This window comes from Peromyscus californicus, unplaced genomic scaffold, assembly GCF_007827085.1.
Source record: "Peromyscus californicus insignis strain IS unplaced genomic scaffold, ASM782708v3 Scaffold_7__1_contigs__length_154581171, whole genome shotgun sequence".
Lineage (NCBI taxonomy): Eukaryota > Metazoa > Chordata > Mammalia > Rodentia > Cricetidae > Peromyscus > Peromyscus californicus.
The window spans coordinates 58,498,148-58,522,168 of NW_026294595.1; the positions used below are offsets into that span (position 1 = coordinate 58,498,148).

Sequence of the window (24,021 nt, forward strand, 5' to 3'; positions counted from 1 at the left end):
CAACTCCATGGTTCCCTGCACTGAGCCACACAGTGAGAATATGAGGAATGAGAAATACAGACAACATATTGTCTTTAGTTTGTTTTGCTCACAGACTACCTAAGACTCAAAGGCTAAGAAAGGAGTCCCTGAACACAGTTTGAGAACTTCTGCATTGTCTGTTTTAAATCTCAATCATTACTTATTATTGATAGTTTACACAACCAACCTTTATTCAGATGTATCTATACACACTTAGCATTTTATCTGCTTGCTACCATGTCATCTCAATGTTCCATTTGACATCTTCCTCTGACACAATTTTAGAATTGTCTAATAGTTATGAAATTTTTATTTTTCACATTACATAGTTTAATTTTATCTTTGTTCTTGCAAAGTAGTTTTAAGTTTTAAACTTTGCTCAGTAGGGTTGTATTTTAGATGTCCCCAGTCTACCTAATTGCCCATCATTGGATTTGTCTCTGGTCAATTTTAAGGTTAGATTTTTGTTTATGTTTCCATCATTTCACTGTAATATCTCTGTGTGTGGAGTTCTTCCTTATTTAGGAATTCATTGGGCATTATAGATACAAAGATTATTCAATAGTTTTGAAAAAATTACTTGTTTCTCTGCTGAGTTTTTCCCTGTTTCTCTGCTGTATTTTTTTTATTAATTTCTTTTTATTTATTCTTTGTGTTTTCACATCATGAATCTCGATCCCATTCATTTCCCTGTCCCTTCGTACGCCCTCTGCCCTTGCATCCTGCCTCCCCACAACCCCGACACAATAAAATAAAATTTAAGAGCAAAAAAGAAAAAAGAAAGGAGAAATCTGTGGAGGCTGTAATGTGATACAGTGAGTCAGGCAGTAAACCCTTTTGTCAATATATCTTTACTTGCAAATGTTCACTGTAAAGAGTTCTTGGTCTGGTTCAAGGCCTCTTGTTTCTGCTACAGTATTGATCCTGGGCCCTCACTGGGACTCCTCTTGCATTTCCTGTTGTTGCCCTGTGTTGTGGAGATCCTGCAGCTTCAGGTCTGCAGGACCAGCCCCTTCACATGTTCCCTAAGATCATAAATGGGGTGTATGTTGGGGTGGGCCACCTCATAACCCTGATTCTGGGCCTGAGTAGTTGCAGGATAGGTCAGCCTGCCAGCTCTCCCTTGTCCTCACCACCATGGTGACCTCTCCAGCATTGCTTAGGATAGTTCACCCCTTGCAGCAATGAGTGAAGAAGGGGCAGGGCCAGTTCTCCTGCTTTCACACCCCCAGGGTCCACACTCCCACACCTGAACCATCAGGGCCAGCTCTACTGTGTTGCCCATCTGAGGTGCAGGGGCCACTCTCCCGCGGGCTGCAATTAGTGAGGGGCAAGGACAGTTCTCTCACTTTTATGACCTCAGGTCCAGCTCTCCCACTGGTCACAGGAAGTTAGGGATGGGGGTCGGGCATCTCTCCCGTGCCCACACCACCATATGGCAGGTGAGGGGTGAGGCCAGATCGCCTATGCTTATGTTCCACCTTGGGGCTGGTTCACCGGCCTGTCAATAAGGTCAGCTCTGCTGTGCTGCACAGGTGAAACGCAGGACCCACTTTCCTGAGTGCTGCAGCTGGTGAAGGAGAGGGTCAGCTCCCTAGCCAGCTAGAGGTGGTAGGGACGAGGCAGGAGGACATCTTTCCCTCACTGCTACCACCACACCACAGACGAGGGAGGCAGTACCAGCTATGCCCCTCTCATGACCTCTGGACTGGTCCCCCTGCATCCTTGTCTACAGGTTCAACTCTATACTGTGCTGCCCAGGTGAGGCATAGGGCCTGTTCTCCCACGTGCTGCAGTTGGTGAGGGGTTGGGTCAGGTTTCCCACTTGCTGCAGATGACAAGGGATGAGGGGAGGAGGGCATCTTTCCCTCACTCATGCCACCACATGGCATAGGAGAGGGGCGCGACCTGCTCTCCCATTCTCACTCCCTCAGAGCCAGCTTGCCCATGCTGCTGCAAACAGGGTCAGTTCTGTTGTATTGCCGAGGTGAGATGTAGGACACTCTCTCTTGAGTGCTTTAGCCAGTGAGGGGCAGGACCAATTCTACCTAGTATCGCAGCCAATGAGGGGCAAGGCCAACTCTGTAAAGCCTATCCTCTTTGCCTTTAGTGATATCAGGAGTCACAGACCTCAGCAGAGGCCTTGGCTGAATCAGGGCCATGGACCTAGACATGAGCCCCAACAGTATCCCAGGCCCAGATATCACCATGGCCCTGGGTGGCAATCAAACCACCCACCTCAGCCCACTCCTCACCGCTTTTGCCTTTTCTTATATGCCTGTGTCCATGGGACATGAATCATTCTGTTTCCCATACCATATCATACATTTGCTCACTGTAGTAGTGCCCGTCTGCCTGGCTCTGCAAGCTGCCCTGTGAGCCTGAGGTTTCTCCTTGGAGTCCAGAGCAAACCACCTCAGGCCTGAGTGTGGGTCATCATGGCACTGGGCAGGACCATGATCTTCATCACAAAGAGATCACAGTAGTGCTTAACTGCCAGGCACCTCTGGCACTGGGAGGACTCCTGGTTGGTGCAGAGGTGCATGGGCTGGGCCTAGAAACCGTGGGCTGCATTTGTTTAAGTCCCTCCCACCCCAGCCACATGGCATGGGAGTAGCTGTTGCTAGAATTCTCTATCAGGCTGGGACTAGAAATCCCCTTCCGCTGTATTCTTATGTTTAATTTTAATCCTCTTCACAGACTTACCTGCATTCAGAAGCTGCATTTGCTACAATTATACGATGAAATTAACCTCTTTTAAAAATATCTACATTAGCATAATAATTTTCAATGCTTTTTGAGGAGCTCCATTAGTTGTATAATAGTTCTAACGTAATTATTTTCAGTTCTTGTTTTATAATCTCATATATCTTAACTCTTTCATATAATATCTTGAGTCCATATGTGTCTTATTTTTCCTCTGCAAAATTTTGACTTATAGCCACAATTGAAATTAAGATATAGGTGATTTTTATTTGTGTTGACAGTCACCTGGGGGTACCACTAACCTACAACCACTCCGAATTCTCTGTTTGAAGGTTGATTTCTTTCTCTAGTTCAAACAATCACTGAATTTTCAGACTAAAACTCAGTCTCTGTGTACCTATCGTTGAGAATTCTTTGGAGAAAAATTTGTCCCACCCAGTTTAAAGTCAGACCTGGTAGATTCCCGTGTCGTCTAATTTTTGTGAGTGGGCTCCGCTCTTGCCCTCTTTTAGTCTTGTTAGGTGCGTTAATCTTCTAGGTTTCCGTTTGTGTGGGAGATCATCTCACATGTTTGCTTTGAGCAAGGGCATAGGCTGAAGATGTGTTCCCAGAGTGTCTGGATTCTGGCAAAAGCATTAGGGAGAATATCAGTGTTGTCACTTGAATGTCTTTCAGGACACCTTCATGAGTTTGGGGGCTTTTTTGTCCTTGTAGTTTTTCTGTTTTCATGCCAAAAAAAGCATTGCATTTTAGAAAGCAGCATTTTTTTTTTTTTAAATTCATTGCATAGTACTTTTATTGTTCTTATTTGTACAATAGTTAAAGCTATGCAGTTTGCCACATTGCTGGCACAAAGTGGTTTTAAAAATGCAGTGTTGTACTTTTTAGAACAAAAATTATTTTCCCCAAAACATAGTTTCTTCTCAAAGGAGGAGGAGTAAAAGAAGATGAACTCTGAGAGAAGAGAGGTTAATTACTGTTGGATGATTATTAATCATGAGTTTGTATAAGGAATCCTAATTCTGCATTTGGAGTTTAAACAGAGAGTGCAATTAGGAAAAAAGTATTTATTATAAGTAAGCCTTTACAATGGTAAGATATTTCCAAGCAGTGTAAAAGGAATTTTTAAAAATTAAGATTAAGGTTATAGTTCTCAGCCCTAGCTAGAATAAAGTAAAATGGATTTTGGAAGATTTACTTGCTGGTAGCTTTTTTGTTGGGTCAGTTTGGCTAGACTACAGTCCAAGTTCTTCAGCCAAACACTGATCTAGCTGTTGCTGAGGAAGGATTTTAGAGATGCAATTAAAGGCCCTAATCAGGTAACATTAAGTAAAGAAGATAGATGGGGCTGACTGCAGCACTTGGAAAATATTAAAAATATCCCTGAATGGAGAAGCAGATGGGGAGGGATGAGGAAGACCTCTTATTGTGGTTTTCCTGCATCAGTGGGCGCCGACCTGCTGTAATCTTTTCTTCCTCACAGCATGACCTATGCACAGCTGTCTCTGCAGGCCCTATGAGGTGTAAACCAGTACTTTGAAGTGCGTTGCTTTCTCTGCCGGCCTTCTGCGCACTAGCACTAACTGCTGTGTATCAACCCGCCGGTTGTTCTTCCCTGACAGTGATCCCACTACCCAGAGCAATCATTGTTAACTTTGTGACCATGAATTCAGTTTGGGAAAGGTGTTTTCTATGTCTAATGATTTGATAATTTTTGTTTGCCAGCACCTAGAGGGTTGGCAATATAGCTAGCTAGTAATAGCAACATAATATTGGAAATGGATTATGTTTTCAATTTAAATGAAAATTGATAAACAGAAAAAATACAGGAAGTAGTATATACCTTCTTGAAACAGGAGAATACACATTTATATTTTTATTTCCTGTCAACATTTTGTAATAATAGGAGCTAGCATTTTTTAAATTCCATCTTAAAATGCTACATCCCTCAACACCAACTCTGGACAGTTTTGCTTTCTTTTTTCTTTCTTCCTTCCTTCCTTCCTTCCTAAATCTTTTTTCTACCCCGTTCATTTTCCAGCTCTTTTTGATGAAACAGTCTCCAACTTAGTGTCTTCCCTGTTTCTTGCTTTTAGTTCATTCCTCTAGTGTTATCTTTCAGGTTTATGAATTAAAAATCACTTCTACACTGATGACTCTGAAATTTAAATCTTGTCAGCGACTTTTTTTCTAAGTTGAGACCCAAATCTTTAATTTTGCCAGATTGCCATCTCCTCTTACTTTTCTGAGGGGCACATAAATGTCTCCTCATGTGAATGCCTATCTTCATGGTCTCCATCTCCAAACCCGCTCATTCTGAAATATCCATTGCCTCTTTCTAGGTGTCGAGTTGAATAGTTTCAGTCTGGACTCTTACTTTCCTATCCCACATGCATCTAATCACCCAGATAATCCTTTAGTTTTTTATCTTAAAAATAAAACTATCCTCTCATGACCTTCGCTGTTTCCATCCTAACCTGAACTCACAATGATTTTTGTCTGTTATAAAAGTAGTCTTTCATGTGTCCTCACGGCTTCCACCTTGGCTTCCTTATAGTCCTTTATGTGGTAAGATAAGAAAAAGTCACAGTCTTCTCCCATATTCAGAATATTCTTTGAGTATCCACATTTTATTTATATAGTTATGAGGATCTAACCTAGAGCTGCCACATAAGCACTTGCAATGACATATAAATACTCTCATATGACTTTTTCCTCTGCCATGGTCTTTAGATTCAGTTTCAGAAAAATATATCTCCCGTAACCTACCTTCCTTTACTTAAGAGGAATGTTTAAAAACATTATTATTAAGATTTTTAATAATTTAAAAATAATATAAGATTTTATTAAGATGTTTAAAAACTATTATTAAGATTTTTGCTTAATAATAAATGGTATTTTAGGGGCAGAGACAAACTATGGTTGATTTGTCCTATAATTTTTAGACAACAGATAAGATTCTGTATCAATGTTTAGTTAGTAAAAGATGGTAAGACAAAGACTAAAACATTCCCTTCAGTTTTAGCAATGTGACTGCCACTAACAGACATGCTAAACTGTGTAGTGACAAGACAGACTCCAAACCGGAATGATTGTGTGAGAAGTGAAAGTGGATGACAGTGTAAAAACAAGTATAGAAAAGGGCCCAGAATGATCATGCAGGGAAAAGAGTAAAATGGTAACCAGAGGAATATGAATGTTTTAAATTTTTAAAATTAGAAATATCTTAAATGCCATACTAGTGATCAATGAAAGGCAAGAGTTGAGAATACATACGTTAATGTATATGCATTTATATATGAAATAACTACCTAATCATCTCACCACCCTTACTATTTCCATCTTACTGTAAACACACACACACACACACACACACACACACATGCATTTATGTATGAACCTAAACATATATACATATATGCATATGATTAAAAGACTGATGGTATAAAGCTCTTAATTTGGTAAAATTATGTAAGATTCAAAATAAGAATAGATTAGTCTTCTTTGTTCATTGCATGTGTCCTGGGTATTTCTCCATGGAAAGTAGAGAGCCTAAAGAAGTATATGTCATGTCAGTGGAGTTGCTGGTGAAGTTGAAGGTTTGAAGGCATTTAGAAGTTAGGGTCATAATATTAGTGGCATTATCTATGATAACAAGTATATGTTTTAAGTTAATCTTCTGATCTTATCTGTATTTATCCTCTTTCAAGTAATTGCAATCAATCTTGCTTTTCTAACTAGTTGCATAAATTGCAGAGCAGACTAAGTGGGTCAATCTTATAAAGATGTCACTAGAAGGTGTGGTTGTTTGAATAAGAATGCTCCCCCTAGGCTCAAAATTTGAATGCTTAGTCATCAGAGAGTGGCACTACTTGAGAATGATTAGGAGGTGTGGTCTTGTTGGAGAAGCTGTGGCCTTGTCGGAGGAAGTGTGTCACTAGGGATGGGCTTTGAGGTTTCAAAAGGCCAAGCCAGACCCAGTGTACCTCTGTTCTTGATGCTTCCAGATTCAGATGTCGAACTCTCAGGTAATTCTGCAACATCATGTCTGCCTGTGTACTATCATGCTCCTTACCATGATGATAATGAACCAAACCTCTGAAATTGTAAACAAACCCCAATTAAATATTTTCTCTTATAAGAGTTGCCTTGGTCATGGTGTCTCTTCAGCAATAGAACACTAACTAAGACAGAAGAGCATGCCCTTTTCCCCAGTATGTCATTCTAGAACCTAATTTTATGTTCAACATGAAATAACATTGTAAATATTGAGTAATTGGATCACAATAGTGTATTCATTTTCTTCATTATTTTCCCTTCAGGTTCCTTAGTAATATAAAATTGATGATTAGACTTTAGACACAGAAAATTCACTAACTGAGTTCAAAGGATTGTAAACCATTTTGAGTTGAGATGGCATGCTTGCAAAGTAGTTGGGTGAGGGAGGGTGTTGAGATTTGTGGATGTAAGTGCAAGTTACTTGGGTATGGCCACTTACTGAAAATTCCTTCAGTGACATGCTCATTTCTTAAACACTTTTTATGGTATGTTTGGCATATAGAAGCATAGAAAAATCAGAATAACTATCCATAATGCATGTACTTTAGGTACACAGTTAGATTAGAGACATATAAATAACATTAACCAAAATTGAATCGATGTGGCATTAAAACTATATATAGGATTCCATCAGATTACTTTGCTAAAAGTGCTATTGTTGGTGTGTGTGTATGTGCAAATGTGTAGGTGTGTATACAAGTGTGTGTATGTGTACAAGAATGTGTGTTTATATGATGTATAGGTGTGTGTGGAAGTCAAAGGTTGTGTTTCTTCCTGTATCATTCTCTTATTTATTATTATTATTATTACTATTATTATTATTTGAGCCAGGGTCTGTCATTAAACCTGGAACTCATTGATGAGCTAGGCTAGCTGGCAAGCAAGCCCCAGGAATCCCTCTGTCCCCATCTTCTTAGATCTGGGGTTATAATGTATATGCCGCAATACCTGACATTTTGTATGAATGTTGGGGATCCAACCTTGGGTCCTCATGCTTTCATGGTTAGCACTTTATGGATGAGCTATCTCCTCAGCTGCCTAAAACTTAAATGTCTCTATCAGCAAGTGGGTGGACCCTTCCAGATCAAACACACTTTAAGAAAATAACCCATAGATTTGCCTACAGGTCAATGTGATGGAGGCATGTTTTCAGTTGATGTTTCACCTTCCCAGATGACTCTAGCTTGTGTCAGGCCTTGGGAGAAGGCATGGCAGATAATATCAGATGTAATCACAAAGAGGATATTTAGAAAGCTTTTGGGAGAATATCTCCCAGAGACTGTGGGCCCAGTCCACACAGCAGATCATTCTTCCAGATGAATCCAGGAACTAGGCTTGGCTTTACAAGTTTGTGCACAGGAAGGTATGGTCTTAGTTTGGGAAGAACTGGGAAATGGGAAATGGTTTATGATAGCACATCTTGGATGCTCAGTTAGGAATTGAAAGACTACAACTTGTATATGTTCTCACAATGTGTGAGTTCATAAAAGATCAGGAACAGTGGTTGACTTGATATGTCTTTTACTAAACTAAATTTTCTCTTCTAAGGACACAGCAAATATAAAGCCTAGGGCCAAAATGTGAAAGGATTAAAGTCTCTGGAAGTGAACATTGAACGGAGAAATGCAGAGTTAGGGTAAGGAAAAGTTCTCATGCACTTGGACAATGTACCATCTGTGTTGAAAACACCAGAAGAGAAAAGTGAAGCAACAAAAGGGAAGAGAGCTAGTACCTAGCCTCACTCCTTGTGTACTTTGAAAGACTTGAGAGTTCTGTGAACATCCAACTCTCCCCTTGGTGAAGCTGAAGGTTTCACCTTCTGGGACATATTTGCTTCTTTTGAAATGATTCACTTCCTTTACCAATGGGTAATTGTGTGTAGACAGAATCCACATTTGTAGTATAGTCACAGGAATGAAAATGATACAAGGAATAATAACAGTAAATCTTATCTCATTTGCCTAAATATAGACCACTAGTTCCCAACTTGTTTTGGGTATTTAGGTGATTTTGTTTACGAGTGCATATATAGGCAGGCACACACACATGCATGTGCAAAGAAGCATTGACTTCTTGAGAAATTCAGCAACTTATTTTGTTAAAAGTTTCAGTTCAATTTATTTTGCTTGAGGGAAAATTATACATTCTGAGGAATGAGTTCATTAGTTCAGTACTATTTTTTTTAATGAGAATTTTTTTTTTAAAACCTAAGAAACTCAGAGAACAATTACGAATGTGGAAAAGTAACGAAAATTATTAAAGGTCGAAAGGCTCCCACATTACAGGTTTTAAAGTTAAAATGGCAAGGACAAGCAGATAGTAAAATCTGAAGTTTTCCCTTCCGATTTAGCATCTTAAAATATAGAAGTCTTCTTGCAAGGAGAGAAAAAACAGATGATATGTTGCAAGGGAAGGAAAGCCATTGCATTAGGAATCTTCATTTCTTTGCTTTGTGCTAACTCCCTTCTGGGTTTTCATCCTACTATCCTGGAGTCAGTCTCTAGAGCACAAATGAAGAGAAGCAGCTGTATTAGTGCTATCACCCAGAAAGGTGAATGCGCTGCCATTTCCAATTTGGTTGCCTCTAACTTATGAGCTGAAGATTGGGATCCCTGCGTACTGTCATTCAATGATAGGATTATATATTGCAATGGAGAGCTGCAAATGATGACACAGGGTAATCCCTTCAAGACTGAGTTTCTCTCAAACCATAATTCTTGTAAAATCGGCTAAAGAAATTATAGTCCACTATGTTCTAGATAAAGTAACAAGTGATTTTAGTCAGTAGAATATGCAGAGAAGTGATGCATAATTGCTGAATATACATTTAAAAAGCAGCTAGTTTAATTAGATAGCAATAGATATACTCATGTTTGAGATTTTAATGAGTATCACAGTTGGAAGCTTTTGGCTTTTGGCCAAGTCAAGTGAAGGGCAACTTGAAGAGCAATTTTTAAAGATGAGTGAGGAAGAATTTAGTAGCATAGTAAAGTAAATTAAAAGGGAGGAGATGAGGCCATACACTTGTTTCTCCAGTCCTCTATCTTACTTTGAGTCGATGACATCAAATGTTTCTCAATGGTTTGGTGCACTCTGAGTGTGAAGTGATCTAGTAAGAAGCCTGGAGTGAAGTTTTTTGATCATTTCACTAGATCTTGTGGCTGTGTAGACAGCTCAAGTTACACTGCAGAAGTAAGTATTATCCTGTCACCGTATCAATTGCTTGATGTAACGTTGGTTTATCTCAGCAGAATAAGTATGTTGTGATTTTGGGTGATCCTTTAGTCAAGCTATCTTTTTTTTTTTTTTTTTTTTGTAGTGACACTCTGCTATTACACCTTTTGGTTCTACCACAACATGACTTGAGACAGAGGCATGGTGGGTTCCAGGCCAATCTGGGCTTCCTGGCAATTAATTCCAAGCTAGCATGGAGTACAAAGTAAAAGCTGCCTGAAGCAGTAAGCAAACAAAACCAATCAAACAACTAGAGTGACTTTTGCTTGTGATACCTGGTGAGTCACTGCCCACACCAAGCACATTGGATGTGAAGGTCCAACCTGTGTCCACAGTGTTAGACATGAGATATCAGGGAACAGTTCCAGCTTTCACAATAGGCATTCCCTGAAAATGCCAGCAGTCTCCTGTGCAAGAAAGTACTGTTGGTCACAGGGGCCATTCAAATTTCCTTTCTCTAAAAAGAACATAACCACTAGGATCTCTGTTCATTTCGATAATTTCCGTCTATAAAAAATTAGGATCTCTGATTTCCTCCCAGAATATATAATACAAACTTTCTTATTTTAAAGTATCAAATCTCAAAAGACTCAAAGTAAAATTATACAAAGTCACCAAAACAGTATCCATTATTTTGGATATATGGAGTGACTCTCCATGCTTAACAAAAATTTATTTCTAAGATATACAGCTGGGAAAAAAATTCCCAGAGATTTGTTGTTTGGGGCCAAACAAAATTAATAACCAATTTGTGAAAAACAAGACTAGAGAATTAATATTTCATTCCCCTCCCCATTTACTAATCACTAACAGATTTTATTTTCCTATGAAAAAATAATTATGAGTATAACTTCTTGCTATGAGTGCTCAGGCATCTTTCATTAATTTTAGGATTATTTATATGCACTTTCAACAAAATTTGAGCTTTTATTTACCAATTAACATTTTTATTAATGTTTTTCCCATATAATAAACATAAGTTTTGAAACACTAAACAGTATAACATAAATAGAAGCAGTTATCATCTGGGAAAATGGATATGATACAGGTATTGACTTTGTTCCAGTGAACATAGAGATTTATCGACCTGGAAGATACAGTCAATATTTGCCCTGAGAGATAATAAATCTAGATGTTCAACAAAATATAAAGTCAATATTTGTATTAATACTTATGTTTTGAATACCTGTCCAAAATCTCTGGACATTTCACTGTGGTTGAATTTGTTGATCCTGGAAAAGTGTTTAATTCTAGGTAGACCTTGAAGCAAAGTTTGAAGCTAAGACTAAAATAAATATCAGTGAAAACTTCAGAAGAAGATTGGCAAAAATTCCACTCTTATTTTTTCCATTTGTAACAGTGTCATTTTTAATGTATAAATTTTAACAATGTGACTCATTAATATGTGTAATTTATTTATTTAATACCAATGCACTAAATTATAATTCATATTTATAATACATATGCAACTGACAAGGCACTAGAAAATACACAAATAAAATGTTGCTTATATCAGATTCTAACTGCTACCTTCTACTGTTTTTAGACTTGTGGAGTATTTCTTTGAAATGTATCAGCGGCTTCTTAAGTACAGTGACCGTAATGTTGCTCAGTTGATTTCCTCCTCAGGCATAATCATTTTATTAGTGAAGCTATATGATTGATGAGAATATGCTCTTGGTTAAGGCATACCATTTGTATATAAATTGCCTATGGATTTAGAGCCAAACTTTCCAGTAAGAACTTGCAATCATCAAAACTAGGATTATGAACTAATATTCCTCCTTGTCAACTTCCTGTCCCTGGTTATCTACTTTCTAAGTCCTCAGGGCTAATAGATTCAGAGTTCCTTGACTTTTCTCTGTCCTTGATCTACCTTTGGTGTGGAATGAATATCTCGACTTGTTCACCTAATTTTTTTCCCTCCATCACTTTTTTTTTCTAAAAAGAGAATTCCAAAACTAGAAACCAGTTTTAGGAAATAGACAGAGTAATACAAACTATCAGGGGTGGAAGAAAATATTGGCTGTTAACAACACAAAGAAATATATAGTTTACAACATTAAAAAATTGCCAATATGATCAATGACAACTGGCAATGGTGGATTTATTTACATTGTTTAAACTTATATGGCCAGACCTTAGGGGAATTTCAGTTTAAAAAAATAACTCCAGTAGTTTTTTTTCCTTCCTGTCCCCCAATAAAAGCTGAAACAGAGGGGTGGGTTCTTCAAATTTTTTTTGCTCATTAATCCAGTCAATCTGGAGTTTGCATGCAAATGAAAACTATATAAGCAGTTTTGTTTATTTCAAATGAAATATATTTGTCCCTTTGTCATTTTTACTATCCATCCATGCCACACTCTCTTCTGTATAAGGTAGTCCAATAAAAATACAACTGTTTTGTTCTAAAAATAAAAAAAATGCTGTGCTTCCACAATTGATAAAGAATGAAGCATTACTCTTCTTCTACAACTCTCTTGGGGAATGTACTATGGAAAACACTTCTACAGTGGGTGGATATACTGGTTTGAAAATGCCCAGCTGACTGCTGGAGAAATCATTACATGCATGTGACTGCAATCTTGCAAATAAATGTTTGAAAAATAAAGCTGCCTGTGGTAGTGCACACCTGTAATTTCCACCATTTGGAAGATGATAGAGGTAGGATGATGGAAGATGATAGAGATAGGACAATGGAAGATGATGGAGGTAGGACGATGGAAGATGATAGAGGTAAGATGATGGAAGATGATGGAGTTAGGACAATGGAATATGATGGAGGTAGGATGATGGAAGATGATAGAGGTGGGATGATGGAAGATGATAGAAGTATGATGATGGAAGATGATAGAGGTAGGATGATGGAAGATGATGGAGTTAGGACAATGGAATATGATGGAGGTAGGGTGATGGAAGATGATAGAGGTGGGATGATGGAAGATGATAGAAGTATGATGATGGAAGATGATAGAGGTAGGATGATGGAAAATGATAGAGGTGGGATGATGGAAGATGATAGAGGTGGGACAATGGGAAGGCACGTCCAACCTTGGCTATATGGTGATTTTAAAGCCAGCCTCAACATGTGAGACCCTGACTCAAAAGCAAAATACATCAATATGATCAAAATAAAACATCTCCTCCTAGTTTCATTGAGCACAAAGTTATCTGAAGGATCAATCTTACTTCCCAGACTGGACAAATACCAGTGGTAACTTACTGCAAATAGAAAAAGTTCTTGTACAGGTAAGGTTCAAAGTATAGAATTATCTCTGTTTGTATCTCTCTCTCTCTCATTCTCTGCATGTCTTGTTAGCTAATCAAATGATTGATTTTGTCTAGATCATTTGGCAGTTTACAGCATGCTAAATACAAGAATCCCTAGGAATATATACAATATATTAATAATGTTAATATATCATTCATATTATTAATATATTATAAAATATGTCTCTATATATTTCTAGAGCTTATTCTCCCATATGTCCATTCATTTCTAGCATAAACTCTACTTACTTCCTTTTATGAGTCATTTTTTGTGTTATCAATTTATTAGACAGATCCTTAACAAAATTTACAAAGGAAAAAATTACTAAAACAATGAAATGGATAAGTGTACATTGGCAAAATGTAGTGAAGAAAAATGTGGTGGTATTGTGTTCCCCAAAATATTGTGTACTCTAATAAACATTTCTGGGGTCAGAGAACAGAACAGCCACAATATTCAACATAGAGATTAGGCAGTGGTAACACATGCCTTTAATCCTAGCATTCCAGAGGCAGAAATCTGTCTGGATCTCTGTGAGTTCAAGGCCACACTGGAAACAGCCAGGCATGGTGACTCACGCCTTTAATCCCAGGAAGTGAGCCTTTAATCCCAGGAAGTGATAGCAGAAATCAGAAAGGTATATAAGGCTTGAGGACCAGGGACTAGATCTGGTTAAGCTTTTAGGCTTTTAGCAGCCATTCAGCTGAAATCCATTTGGATGAGGACACAGAGGCTTCCAGTCTGAGGAAACCGGATCAGTTGAGGAATTGGCAAGGTGAGGAAGCTGTGGCTTGTTCTGCTTCTCTGATCTTCTAGCATTCACCCCAATACCCAGCTTCAGGTTTGTTTTTATTAATAAGACCTTCTAAGATTCATGCTACAGAAAAAGAAGAAAATGCATGGAGTACATTGGATCATAAAATGGGGGAAAGAACCTGGTCTTATCAGAAGAGGTTATATCAGAACTGACATCTGAAAGACAATTACAGTATAAGCAGGCAGAAGAAGTGAGTGAACAGAGTATATAATTTTAAGCAATTCATTATTTAAGACCTAGAGGTAGACAGGGATCATCTAATTAGAAGAACTGAAAGAAGGGAGTGAGAAAAGAATGATGTGTGGTAAGGCTGAAGAATCTGACAGTAAGAAAATTGTCCACCAAAAAAAGAAAATGGTTTCCTTATGGGAAGCAAATGTTAATATTGGCTGCCAACTTGACAGGATCTAGAATCCCCTAGAAGACAAGCCTCTGGGCATTCCTGTGAGGAGTTATCCAGATTAGGTTAATTGAGGTGAGATCATCTATTTTAACTGTGGGCAGCATGGGTCTGTGTGTTGGATCCCTGGATTAAATAAAAATGAGAAAGTGAGATGACTACCAGTTTTTCTTCTCTCTGTTTTTCTACGAAGCTTCCTGCATGACCTCAAGCTCTCACTGCACACCTTTCCCGTTCCCAAGTTGCTTTTATTGAGCATGTAAAGTAACTAATATTTTGGTCTATCACTTTTTTATTGTTTATCTTAAAATGCCAGCAAGTATTTTCATATGGGAACCTCAGACAGTAGATGTCTCCCTGGTCTTTGCTGAATGTGGTAAAGAAGGAGGGAAGGAGAAGGACAGTAGAGAGGGAAGGGAAGTCATGTGTTGGAAAAACATTTAGGAAATAAACTGAAGTGACTAAAAAATTATTGGAGCATAAGATGACAGAGAGTGATAGGCCAATAGGGAGTTCCCTAGTTTGGGGCCTGAGAAAATGGCACACCAGCTAAGTAAGGAGGATGAGCACAGTTTTGCACCTGTGGAGACTGAGACTCTTTTATAACACCCAAAGATGCTGGTGTGACACAGGATGCTGTTTACACACATTTGAGGATGGGATGAATATATGTAGATTAGGGCAAGCAAAAGGAAAAGTTAACTGGGTAGGAAAATCAAGGTAAAATCCTGAAAATTTAAACAATTAAAAAAATTTAAAATGCTAAGATGAAGAAGAGAAGCTGGTTTGAGAAATCAGCTGTGGCTGAGAAAGATGAGGATCTTTTTTGTTGTTGTTGATTTTTTGAGATAGAGTTTCTCTGTGTAGTTTTAGTGCCTGTTCTGGATCTTGCTCTGTAGACCAGGCTGGCCTCAAACTCACAGAGATCCACCTGGCTCTACCTCCCAAGTGCTAGGATTAAAGGTGTGTACCATTGCTGCCCAGCTGATAAGGATATTTTGATTGGTTTGGTTTGATAACATTTATGTCAATGATATCTTTAGTGATTTGTTCTGATGACACAATGCAGAGAATAAATTGAAATTAATTGGAGATTTAATAGAATATGAAAAGTAAAAATAATAAATACCTCTGATTTTTTTTATTGACTTCTTTTTAGAACAGCATCTCCTAGCCCCTGCTAGCCCAAAGCTTGATATTTAGTTCAGGATGGCTCTCATATTCAGTTATCTCAAGTTCTGGGATCACAACCATGCTTCACCATACTGGCTTTGTGTACTATCTTTGAGAGGGTCAAGGTTAACTTATTTGAGGGAACAGAGCATGCATGTACTGTAGATCCTCACTAATTACTTATCAAGTAAGCAAATGATTAATGTTAGAAAAGGAGCTAGCAATGAATTCTTGCTACTTCATAGGCTTTTAATTTATTATTTCTAAATCACATTATAAGATGGGTGACACCAAAGAAGTTTTCTGCATGAGAAAATCAAGTCAGCAAGATGATGAAATAGCTTGAATTTTTCAAACTAGGAATTTTCAGAGTAGGACTATGAACCAAATTTATCTCCAGACCCTTGTGCTCTTCTAGAGAATGTCAACTAATGTGACCACAAAAGTCTTATGACTTGTGTAGTGATATGCAGGCATTTGATTGTTGAGTTTTATGATATGGAACATGCTATTTAAACATATGTAAAAGTTAGTGAGCATTTTCCAATTGTCAAATTCATTAACATGATTTCACATCTACATAACAACTACCAAGTCTGGATATATTCTCTTTTTTTTTTTTGAGCTGAGCATCGAACCCAGGGCCTTGCGCTTGCTAGGCAAGCACTCTACCACTGAGCTAAATCCCCAACTGGAGTGGTTAACCATTCCAGCTTTGGTCTGGAAGTTCCAACCCCCATTGAGGCTTTGGTAACTATCATGCCTACAAGGCGGGGCCAAGAGAGGGCCCTGAAGACCCGAGATCAGGATGCACTGCCCTCTCTTGTTTCCTAGACCCTGGATGCTGGAGGTAGACCTAGCAGAGTTCTCCAGAGAACACCATCGGACTGCGCTGCGTCTTTCCCAGACCCTATAATTTATCCCTTCATTTGTAAGTTACGCCACTCAATAAATCTCCCTTTTAACTACGTGGAATGGCCTTAATAATTTCACCAATACCCAACCCTGGATATATTCTTAAAATGTTGTGTACTTGTATGTCTTTAAAATGATTAAAACCATCTTTTTTTCAATGTTAAAAAAAAAGTCTTTCTCACAGCTGGAAATCGTCTTAGAAATACATTCCTCGGAAATAATTTTCTCTGACCTAATAAACTAGATGGAGATACATTTTGGATTAGATTCTTAACCATAGCTGAAAAAAGTTCAACTGGAAAGATTTTTATTATGTATTTATTATGTATTTATTTCCTTTTTTGTTTCTGAGATGGATGTCTCTCTATATAACACAGTCTGGGCTCAAATTCCACATCTCTGTGCCTCTGCCTTCCAAGCCCCACAGTTATGGCTTGTGACACTAACACATCTAGTCAAAATGCCTTTCAAAAGTTGAATGCCTTAATCTCATCCTGAAAACAAATCAGAGATACTGAGGACACATATTTTTATATGTGTAATCCACTTATTTTATATGTATGTATAATACAGTACCCCAGGTTATTCTGATGTATTACTGTTGTGGAATATTAGTTGGAGATTTGTTACATTTGTTTATGGTGTGGAATATTTGTTTAATGATACAATGATGTGTTGCATTCTTTTATGTTGCATTTGTTTAACTCTGTGAATCTGTGTTACTTTGCTCTCCTAAAACACTTGATTGGTATACTAAAGAGCTGAATGGCCAATAGCTAGGCAGAAGAGGAATAGGAGGGTCTGCCAGACAGAGAGAATAAATAGAAGGAGAGAGAAGAGCAAAAGAGAAAGGAGGAGCAAGAAGGGGAAGGAGAGAAGGATGCCACCCAGGGGCCAGCCACCCAGTTACCCAACCAGCCACAGAGTAAGAAGGGAAAAAGGAATATGGAATAGAGAAAGGTAAAAGCCCAGAGGCAAAAGGTAGACAGGATAATTTAAGAAAAGCTGGCTAAAAATAAGCCAGGCTAAGCCTGCGCCTTCAGAAGAAGAAAGAATGAGTCTTTGTGTATTTATTTGGGAGCTGGGTGGCAGGTCCCCAAAGAACAAAGAGGAAAAAAAAACTTACATATTACTCAAATAGAGAAAAAATACATTTGATTGTTAATAGATTATTGATTAATAAAATCCCACAGACCTTAATTGTAAGCAAGTTTATTAAGTATTTTTTGGTTGAAGAGGAGCACCCCTAAGCTGGTCATACGTGGGAGAAGACATCAGGCAGTGATAGTGAAGAACCAGATGACAGCAATGGCTTCGTAAACCATGATGTTTCCTCTATAGATTGTCTCCACATATTTCTTTTAATCCTATTTGTGTGGTGCATTTTTCAAGAAGCTGCCAAAGAGGCGTTCCCATTGACAGAAAGGAGGAAAGGTCCAGCCTCAGCAAACATGGAGGATGCTGTCTACTGTTCTCCCCTTCCTCTTATGTATAGCCAATTACCAGTAGTACCTCTGGATAGAAATCTCTAGAATATCTCCTGATGTGAATGAAGGATGGTGAATGTTGGCAATGACCTGAAAGCTTATATGTTTGCTTGTTTCGCCTTGTAAGACAAAATTAAAAGCAACCTAAGACAGAAGAAATATTTCCAAGACAAAAAATACTTTCAACCTTGGTTTAGAATTCATCTACCACGAAAGGAGAACCCTTGTACAAGGTACAATGAAAGGCTCTCTACTTTCAGGTGCCACTGGGTGGCAGCACTGTGCACTACAGTGGTGGGCTCAGAACTAGAGGTTACAAAGTTTTGTCCTTTTCAAAGGATGAAACACAGCTGACACTATAGTGCACCAGCTGTTATTAAAATCTACACCATAAATTAATTTTCATCACTCTGCCCTGTGATTTCAGTAGGCTTGGAATGTAAGCCACAGTGAGCTGGACAAAAGATGGCTTATACATAATTCACCTTTAAATAGATTTGGTGACTTTGATTTCCATTATCTTTACCATTAGGTTTTTGATAAGCTCTGTGTGCACCCTTCAAAATGGCCGCTGTTCAGTATTCAGATAATTATTTCAGTTCTTGGAGACTGACCAAAATTTTGCTTATTTATTTTCTCATTAGAAGTTGATTGGCATGTATTATAAATAATGAGATAATGAATCTGGCATTTGGGATTGTGTAATTTTGGACAAACCTTTTTTCTGTACATTTGTAATTAATTTCTCATGCAGACTTCAACTTTTTAGTCCTTTCACTGAAGTTTATAATGGTCCAAAGCACATAAAAATAGCAGCATGGTACTTTTTCCTTATGATGGCAAAATGTAGAAAGAACAGTTGCGTTCTTCTATAATTACTCTTCAAAAATGAAATCAAGGGCTAGAAGCATGGTTCCATTGGCAAAGAGCTTGTCACTCAGATACAAGGACCTATATTTGATCTCCAGCACTCATTATATATAAAAAAAAAAGGCTGGTCTTGCTTATAACCCCAGTGCTAGGGAGGCTGAGGCAGGTGTATCCCTGAATCAGTCAGTTGTAGGTTCAGTAAAATAGCTTGTCCCAGAAAATAAGAAAAGAGAAATTTTGGAATACTCCCAATAACCACCTCTGCACATATGCAGATGTATCTGCATACACACAAGCACACACACAAACATGTAAACACATGTGTACATATACAGGCAAGAGAAATGAGGTTAAAAATAATTGATAGTATTAAGAGTAAGCAAGCCATTAAAGATCATAATGTTTAGTTTTATGAGTAAAATTGTAAATGAAATAGAAATTTGAAATTACTGTTCCTTCTTTCTTTTTCTCAAAGACAAAAAGAATGTGTGAACAAAAACATCCCCTGTCTTATACCAATAAAAGACTCTCATGTATCCCATAATCTACAGCATAATTTCTTAACAGATCAGTTAAATAATATTCCATTGAAACATTTTCCCTCTAAAAATTTCACTGACTGTATACGTTTATGAATTAGGATTATAAAAATAATAGGACAATTTTTTTTTCTTTAGACCATGCTGAAGCCTCAAGAAAGTTGAAAAAATTATGAAATTTCAGTCACATTTAGTATCTGTGGTGTTTGGGATCAGCTACTTTAGTAAATGCTTGAGAGTAGAAAGCATAGTACAGGAGCTCGCAGGCAATGCTGAGGCCTCTCTTGTGCTGCTCCAACGGCAGCTTCTGGATTTGAAGTGTGCCTTTCCTGGTCGCCTAGGTTTCTTGGCAGCCAGTCCTCTCTCACTATTGGTTTTCAGACTTGAGTGGATGGTGCCACTGTGATTGTTCCACAGACCTCAATGAGTGCACAGTCAGCCTTAGCATCCTGATGTGTAAGTGTGACAGTTAAAAAGTAGGCATGGTCCTTATATCTGGTCATATCTGCCAATTAATAGAGCATCCATCCCTGAGGTCTTGTCCAAAGTTTCTTGGAGTCAGAATCCAGCTAAATTCTCAGAGGATCTCTTGCCCAACTTTGAAATAAGTTTGAGCCTCCTAAACCCCAGGTAAGTCCTTATCATTTTAGTGCATATTTCCCCCACATCAGTGCCCTAGAAAGCTTCCAACAGTTCATCTTAACCTACAAGTCTTAGTCTTAGTGTTTCCGTCTTCTATATGTATACAATCCTTTTAGTAAATGAAAACTTCCATTTCCATAAATAGTTTTAAAAATTGTGGATGGAGTTCCATTATGGATTCTGGTTGTCTTTGTAACTACAGTCAAGCTTCTATACATACATAGAAGGAAAGAATGAACCAGATAGAATTCTCTGAAGGATTTAAAATGAAAAATTAAATGATTTATTTTCACATTCCATTTTCAAGATAAGAATAAATTTCAAAGAACTGATACACAGACCACATCCAAAGCACAATGAATGTTATAAGTCAGAATTAAAATGTTTAAAGTTATATGTTTAGAAGTTTATGCACGTATATCAATATAACTCATGGGTCAATGGACTGAGTGTTTGTCTTCCAAAATTCACATGTCAAAATCCTAACTATCAAGGCAGTGGTATTATGAAGTGACTTTTTGGAAAGAGATGAGGTCCTGAGGCCAGATCCACCATAAATGAGACTGGTGGCTTTATTAGAAATCACCCCAGAAAGTCTCTTCAGCTTTTCTACCCTGTGAGGACACCACAGAAAGTCTCAATAACATTGTCAGATAATGTTTTTGTCTGGTGAAACATGGATAAGAGTTTTAATTTTAGTTTGTAGATCTTATTGTGTAAAATTTCAACTATTATTTTCATGAAAAATATAATAATCATAATAAGACTAACAGTAGGAACTCAGATAATACATAGTCTTTTCTAAGGCTAACTGGAATAACTTTTTTGGAAGGAGCTTATTTCTCTCAGCAACATTGTCCTTTTTTCAAAAATGTCTAGCCCTTTATATGATCACATTTGCTTTAGGATGAATATTTTATACTTCTGTTAAAAAGATTCCAGTATTTCATAGAGATCATTCCAATTTTTAGATATCCCTTTGACTTCTTTCTTGATCCAGTTTTAAAATCAGGGCTTTGTTTAATTTTCTATATGTAACTTTTCACGGTTAGCAAAATCCTACAATTACAGTTATATGCCTTGTTAATTATACAAATTTTCTTTGCCTTTGTTGAAGAGAGTCAGATTATCAAGTACCAATAGAAGACCAAGCTATTTCCATGAAGATTAACTGCAAATATGGTTGCATGCATTTTGGTGACAATGATACACAACATACACTATTTTAGTATGAATTCACTGTATTATTTTTATGCATTATTTGAATACTCTCTCCACACTGATAGGATACCTTCCCTCACCACATATTTCATGCACATTGTAATTTAAATAATTGATTTCAACTAAACTTGCTTAATTTGTAAAATTTTGAAGAAAGTTGTATTTTGTTTTTATTTTATGTAACTGTATGTGTGTATTTCTGTATGTGCATGAGCATATGGATATTTACAGATTCCAGAAAAGGGTATTTGGTTTTTCTGGAGCTGGAATTTCCAGTGATTTTGAGGGTCAGATTTGGATACCTGTTATCCAAACTCGAATCCTCTTTAGGAACAGCATGATTTCTAACCACAGAGTCATCTATCTGGCCCCTTAGAACTTTCCTCTTAACCATACTTATTTATGGTAATAGAATTTCCAAAAGCAATTCATTTCAAACATATCCAAACATTGTCTATAATTTAGCAGAATTTCATCTTGCTTTATGAATATATGTTTTGTTTCTTCCTGAATAACATACAAAATTGCATCCATATGCCATAAAACAAGAAAAAGGTGACACTGTACATATTTTAAGATGTCTATAGAACAAAATGGGAAAGGACATATTAAAAATGAGAGGCATGAGGCTTACAGAAGAAAATGTACTTTATTTTTCTGTTAGATACAAGAGAACAGTGGCTGCCAAGTTCACAGTGTATCAGCAATGAGTCTTTGTGAGCACTGACTGCTGCTGTGCTGATTCCCCAAATGGTCTCTGATTGCCACAATTATCAGCCCTGCTTTGTAGAAGAGGAGATGGAAGTATGCTGAACCTAACTCATTTTAACGTGGGAGATGAGATAGAAAGCAGTAGAAGAGAGGTTTGGCTTGGACGTTTGCTTTGGAGCCCACGAGTCACCATCACCTCAAGGAAGAAATAAGCACTTACATGTGCAAGAGAAACGTAAGAAAAAGAGTAATTCAGCCCACGGCCGCTGAGATGGACGTCCAGACTGATCAGAGTTCTCCATTAGCATCTTGCTTTTCTTTGCTTTGATTCCTGAATATGGTTCTTACATGTGCTCTTCTACCTAAAATTTCAACCACAGACACTTGATTTTTCATAAGATGTCTAGAATGTCCATTTAACCATTAGTAAATCACAATGTATAATACCATATAGTTGTTGGTTGTAATATGTTGATATATATTTTGAAAAGTTGTGAAAAGCTGGAAAGCATTAGTAAAATGTTTGCTGAGAGTGGATACAACAGAGACATGATAGAACCCTACACGTGGTTAGTAATTATGACAGGTAGGGTTCTCCAATCACCCACCACCCCTGCTACATGTAAAAATCTAACATTTTTCTAAGAAGGAATGCATAGTCAAATATGTATACAATGGATTCCCTACTGTTCCTATTTTTTCTATCATTGTTTTAATGACTGAATAAGGGTCATTTACTCAGGCAGCTTGTATTTACTGGGCACTCACTTTGTACCAGCCACTGTCCTATTTGCTGGAGAAGCAGGCTAGAAATATCTCAATTTAGAGTTAGAATTTAGACTAACTTTGGGGGTTATCATTTTCTTTATCATTCCTATCTTAATTCAAGACTTCAGTATCAACTGGCTATGGTGATATTTTATTTGTACTGAAATGTGATTTTATCTGTTTGTTAATAAATAAAGTTGCTTAGGGGTCAGAGCTAATAGCAAGCCATAGCAGAAGCTGGGCGGTGGTGGCACATGCCTTTAATCCCAGCACTTGGGAGGCAGAGCTAGGCGGATCTCTGTGTGTTCAAGGATACAGCCAGCATGGAGACACATGCCTTTAATCTCAATACCAACCACAGAAGACCTGCAGGTCTGTACAGACAGGCAGTGACGAGGAGGTCTATGAGAAGGCATAACAGAAAGTCAATAAAAGGACAGACACACAGGAAGTAGGTCTCTTTCTGAGGAGAAGGATGACAGCGGCAGCTAAGGGTAAGAAAGGCAGTTTTAAGTTTTAGCTCTCAGCTACTGCTCTGACATCTTGGGCTTTTAAATCTGCAATTAGCTCTGTTTTTCTTATTCAATAAGACTGTTCATCTACTACTGGCTCAATTAAGACAATTTTGAGGAAACTTCTAAGCACAGAAGAAACCTGAGTGGTTGTGGGAGAATGAGCTTTGGGACACAGGGCTGGAGTATCAATAGTGACAGGGCAGAGAGAATGGAGGATAGCAGGTGAACAAGGCCCTCTAAATCAACTAAGGATCATATGAACTCACAGAGACTAAAGCAGCAAGCACGGGGCATACACTGGTCTTCACAAGTCCTGTGCATATGTATTATAGCTTTCAATAGGTAATATTTAGGAATGCAAATATGTACATATATATATATATATATATATATATATATGTAGCCAATAAGAATTAATAAAAAAAATATAGAGGGCATGAATTTGAAGGATAGTAGTAAAGGGTATTTGGGAGTATCTGGGTGGGGGGGAAGAAAAGGGAAAAGAGAAATGTAATTAAATTATAATCTCAAAAACAAAATAAAAAGGGGAAGACTGATTTTGAATTTAGCCTTTTTACTATTTTATAGCACACAGATATTAGATTTGTACCTTGTTGTATTGTTCTAATCTTACATGAATTTTAATGAGTTGTTTGAAGTTTATTTTGTCAA

General features: G+C 37.6%; 1 long non-coding RNA gene across 2 annotated transcripts in view; it reads left to right on the top strand.

The window, feature by feature from the left end:
* The window catches only part of LOC128102228 (uncharacterized), a 102,107-nt gene extending 78,422 nt beyond the window's left edge, over window positions 1-23,685 (top strand). The window contains exon 4 of one of the 2 annotated variants that reach the window (XR_008215359.1): window positions 22,020-23,685. This is a non-coding gene — a long non-coding RNA (uncharacterized LOC128102228). Of the gene's footprint in view, window positions 1-10,105; window positions 12,516-22,019 lie in introns of those variants that run through there. The other variant, XR_008215360.1, reaches the window with a different exon arrangement.
* Window positions 23,686-24,021: the final 336 nt, after the last annotated feature.